This window comes from Halictus rubicundus, unplaced genomic scaffold (genome assembly GCF_050948215.1).
Source record: "Halictus rubicundus isolate RS-2024b unplaced genomic scaffold, iyHalRubi1_principal scaffold0180, whole genome shotgun sequence".
In the NCBI taxonomy this organism is placed as follows: Eukaryota; Metazoa; Arthropoda; class Insecta; order Hymenoptera; family Halictidae; genus Halictus; species Halictus rubicundus.
In genome coordinates, this window is record NW_027488721.1 from 359,817 (window position 1) to 366,016 (window position 6,200).

The window sequence follows — 6,200 nt, forward strand, 5'->3', positions numbered from 1 at the left end:
GGATAGGATACGATAGAGGATAGAATAGGATAGAGGATACGATATAGGATTTAATAGGATAGAGGATAGGATACGATAGAGGATAGGATAGGATAGAGGATAGGATAGGATAGATAATATGATAGGATAGAGGATAGGATAGGATAGAGGATAGGATACGATAGAGGATAGGATAGGATAGAGGATCCGATATAGGATTTAATAGGATAGAGGATAGGATACGATAAAGGATAGGATAGGATAGAGGATAGGATAGGATAGAGAATAGGATATAGGATTGGATAGGATAGCGGATAGGATAGGATAGAGGATTGGATAGGATAGAGGATAGGATACGATAGAGGATAAGGATAGGATAGAGGATAGGATAGGATAGAGGATAGGATATGATAGAGGATACGATAGAGGATAGGATACGATAGAGGATAGGATAGGATAGAGGATAGGATAGGATAGAGAATAGGATACGATAGAGGATAGGATAGGATAGAGGATAGGATAGGATAGAGGATGGGATAGGTTAGAGGATAATATAGGATAGAGGATAGGATAGGATAGAGGATAGGATACGATAGAGGATAGGATAGGATAGAGGATACGATATAGGATTTAATAGGATAGAGGATAGGATACGATAAAGGATAGGATAGGATAGAGGATAGGATAGAGGATAGGATATAGGATTAGATAGGATAGCGGATAGGATAGGATAGGGGATTGGATAGGATAGAGAATAGGATATAGGATTGGATAGGATAGAGGATAGAATAGGATAGAGGATAGGATAGGATAGAGGATAGGATAGGATAGAGGATAGGATAGGGTAGAGGATAGGATAGGATAGAGGATAGGATAGGATAGAGGATAGGATAGGATAGAGGATAGGATAGGATAGAGGATACGATATAGGATTTAATAGGATAGAGGATAGGATACGATAGAGGATACGATAGGATAGAGGATAGGATACGATAGAGGATAGGATAGGATAGAGGATAGGATAGGATAGATAATATGATAGGATAGACGATAGGATAGGATAGAGGATAGGATAGGATAGAGGATAGGATAGGATAGAGGATAGGATAGGATAGGATAGGATAGAGGATAGGATAGGATAGAGGATAGGATACGATAGAGGATAAGGATAGGATAGAGGATAGGATAGGATAGAGGATAGGATATGATAGAGGATAGGATAGGATAGAGGATAGGATAGGATAGAGGATAGGATAGGATAGAGGATAGGATAGGATAGAGGATAGGATAGGATAGAGGACAGGATAGGATAGAGGATAGGATAGGATAGAGGATAGGATAGGATAGAGGATGGGATAGGATAGAGGATAGGATAGGATAGAGGATAGGATAGGATAGAGGATAGGATAGGATAGGATAGGATAGAGGATAGGACAGGATAGAGGATAGGATATGATAGAGGATAAGGATAGGATAGAGGATAGGATAGGATAGAGGATAGGATATGATAGAGGATAGGATAGGATAGAGGATAGGATAGGATAGAGGATAGGATAGGATAGAGGATAGGATAGGATAGAGGATAGGATAGGATAGAGGATAGGATAGGATAGAGGATAGGATAGGATAGAGGATAGGATAGGATGGAGAATAGGATAGGATAGAGGATAGGATAGGATAGAGGATAGGATAGGATAGAGGATAGGATACGATAGAGGATAGAATAGGATAGAGGATACGATATAGGATTTAATAGGATAGAGGATAGGATACGATAGAGGATAGGATAGGATAGAGGATAGGATAGGATAGATAATATGATAGGATAGAGGATAGGATAGGATAGAGGATAGGATACGATAGAGGATAGGATAGGATAGAGGATCCGATATAGGATTTAATAGGATAGAGGATAGGATACGATAAAGGATAGGATAGGATAGAGGATAGGATAGGATAGAGAATAGGATATAGGATTGGATAGGATAGCGGATAGGATAGGATAGAGGATTGGATAGGATAGAGGATAGGATACGATAGAGGATAAGGATAGGATAGAGGATAGGATAGGATAGAGGATAGGATATGATAGAGGATACGATAGAGGATAGGATACGATAGAGGATAGGATAGGATAGAGGATAGGATAGGATAGAGAATAGGATACGATAGAGGATAGGATAGGATAGAGGATAGGATAGGATAGAGGATGGGATAGGTTAGAGGATAATATAGGATAGAGGATAGGATAGGATAGAGGATAGGATACGATAGAGGATAGGATAGGATAGAGGATACGATATAGGATTTAATAGGATAGAGGATAGGATACGATAAAGGATAGGATAGGATAGAGGATAGGATAGAGGATAGGATATAGGATTAGATAGGATAGCGGATAGGATAGGATAGGGGATTGGATAGGATAGAGAATAGGATATAGGATTGGATAGGATAGAGGATAGAATAGGATAGAGGATAGGATAGGATAGAGGATAGGATAGGATAGAGGATAGGATAGGGTGGAGGATAGGATAGGATAGAGGATAGGATAGGATAGAGGATAGGATAGGATAGAGGATAGGATAGGATAGAGGATACGATATAGGATTTAATAGGATAGAGGATAGGATACGATAGAGGATACGATAGGATAGAGGATAGGATACGATAGAGGATAGGATAGGATAGAGGATAGGATAGGATAGATAATATGATAGGATAGAGGATAGGATAGGATAGAGGATAGGATAGGATAGAGGATAGGATAGGATAGAGGATAGGATAGGATAGAGGATAGGATAGGATAGGATAGGATAGAGGATAGGATAGGATAGAGGATAGGATACGATAGAGGATAAGGATAGGATAGAGGATAGGATAGGATAGAGGATAGGATATGATAGAGGATAGGATAGGATAGAGGATAGGATAGGATAGAGGATAGGATAGGATAGAGGATAGGATAGGATAGAGGATAGGATAGGATAGAGGACAGGATAGGATAGAGGATAGGATAGGATAGAGGATAGGATAGGATAGAGGATGGGATAGGATAGAGGATAGGATAGGATAGAGGATAGGATAGGATAGAGGATAGGATAGGATAGGATAGGATAGAGGATAGGACAGGATAGAGGATAGGATATGATAGAGGATAAGGATAGGATAGAGGATAGGATAGGATAGAGGATAGGATATGATAGAGGATAGGATAGGATAGAGGATAGGATAGGATAGAGGATAGGATAGGATAGAGGATAGGATAGGATAGAGGATAGGATAGGATAGAGGATAGGATAGGATAGAGGATAGGATAGGATGGAGAATAGGATAGGATAGAGGATAGGATAGGATAGAGGATAGGATAGGATAGAGGATAGGATACGATAGAGGATAGAATAGGATAGAGGATACGATATAGGATTTAATAGGATAGAGGATAGGATACGATAGAGGATAGGATAGGATAGAGGATAGGATAGGATAGATAATATGATAGGATAGAGGATAGGATAGGATAGAGGATAGGATAGGATAGAGGATAGGATAGGATAGAGGATAGGATAGGATAGAGGATAGGATAGGATAGGATAGGATAGGAGAGGATAGAGGATAGGATAGGATAGAGGATAGGATACGATAGAGGATAAGGATAGGATAGAGGATAGGATAGGATAGAGGATAGGACATGATAGAGGATAGGATAGGATAGAGGATAGGATAGGATAGAGGATAGGATAGGATAGAGGATAGGATAGGATAGAGGATAGGATAGGATAGAGGATAGGATAGGATAGAGAATAGGATAGGATAGAAGATAGGATAGGATAGAGGATAGGATAGGATAGAGGATAGGATAGGATAGAGAATAGGATAGGATAGAGGATAATATAGGATAGAGGATAGGATAGGATAGAGGATAGGATAGGATAGAGGATAGGATACGATAGAGGATAGGATAGGATAGAGGATCCGATATAGGATTTAATAGGATAGAGGATAGGATACGATAAAGGATAGGATAGGATAGAGGATAGGATAGGATAGAGAATAGGATATAGGATTGGATAGGATAGCGGATAGGATAGGATAGAGGATTGGATAGGATAGAGGATAGGATACGATAGAGGATAAGGATAGGATAGAGGATAGGATAGGATAGAGGATAGGATATGATAGAGGATACGATAGAGGATAGGATAGGATAGAGGATTGGATAGGATAGAGGATAGGATACGATAGAGGATAAGGATAGGATAGAGGATAGGATAGGATAGAGGATAGGATATGATAGTGGATACGATAGAGGATAGGATACGATAGAGGATAGGATAGGATAGAGGATAGGATAGGATAGAGAATAGGATACGATAGAGGATAGGATAGGATAGAGGATAGGATAGGATAGAGGATGGGATAGGATAGAGGATAATATAGGATAGAGGATAGGATAGGATAGAGGATAGGTTACGATAGAGGATAGGATAGGATAGAGGATACGATATAGGATTTAATAGGATAGAGGATAGGATACGATAAAGGATAGGATAGGATAGAGGATAGGATAGAGGATAGGATATAGGATTGGATAGGATAGCGGATAGGATAGGATAGGGGATTGGATAGGATAGAGAATAGGATATAGGATTGGATAGGATAGAGGATAGAATAGGATAGAGGATAGGATAGGATAGAGGTTAGGATAGGATAGAGGATAGGATAGGATAGAGGATAGGATAGGATAGAGGATAGGATAGGATAGAGGATAGGATAGGATAGAGGATAGGATAGGATAGAGGATAGGATAGGATAGAGGATAGGATACGATAGAGGATAGAATAGGATAGAGGATACGATATAGGATTTAATAGGATAGAGGATAGGATACGATAGAGGATAGGATAGGATAGAGGATAGGATAGGATAGATAATATGATAGGATAGAGGATAGGATAGGATAGAGGATAGGATACGATAGAGGATAGGATAGGATAGAGGATCCGATATAGGATTTAATAGGATAGAGGATAGGATACGATAAAGGATAGGATAGGATAGAGGATAGGATAGGATAGAGAATAGGATATAGGATTGGATAGGATAGCGGATAGGATAGGATAGAGGATTGGATAGGATAGAGGATAGGATACGATAGAGGATAAGGATAGGATAGAGGATAGGATAGGATAGAGGATAGGATATGATAGAGGATACGATAGAGGATAGGATACGATAGAGGATAGGATAGGATAGAGGATAGGATAGGATAGAGAATAGGATACGATAGAGGATAGGATAGGATAGAGGATAGGATAGGATAGAGGATGGGATAGGTTAGAGGATAATATAGGATAGAGGATAGGATAGGATAGAGGATAGGATACGATAGAGGATAGGATAGGATAGAGGATACGATATAGGATTTAATAGGATAGAGGATAGGATACGATAAAGGATAGGATAGGATAGAGGATAGGATAGAGGATAGGATATAGGATTAGATAGGATAGCGGATAGGATAGGATAGGGGATTGGATAGGATAGAGAATAGGATATAGGATTGGATAGGATAGAGGATAGAATAGGATAGAGGATAGGATAGGATAGAGGATAGGATAGGATAGAGGATAGGATAGGGTAGAGGATAGGATAGGATAGAGGATAGGATAGGATAGAGGATAGGATAGGATAGAGGATAGGATAGGATAGAGGATACGATATAGGATTTAATAGGATAGAGGATAGGATACGATAGAGGATACGATAGGATAGAGGATAGGATACGATAGAGGATAGGATAGGATAGAGGATAGGATAGGATAGATAATATGATAGGATAGACGATAGGATAGGATAGAGGATAGGATAGGATAGAGGATAGGATAGGATAGAGGATAGGATAGGATAGGATAGGATAGAGGATAGGATAGGATAGAGGATAGGATACGATAGAGGATAAGGATAGGATAGAGGATAGGATAGGATAGAGGATAGGATATGATAGAGGATAGGATAGGATAGAGGATAGGATAGGATAGAGGATAGGATAGGATAGAGGATAGGATAGGATAGAGGATAGGATAGGATAGAGGACAGGATAGGATAGAGGATAGGATAGGATAGAGGATAGGATAGGATAGAGGATGGGATAGGATAGAGGATAGGATAGGATAGAGGATAGGATAGGATAGAGGATAGGATAGGATAGGATAGGATAG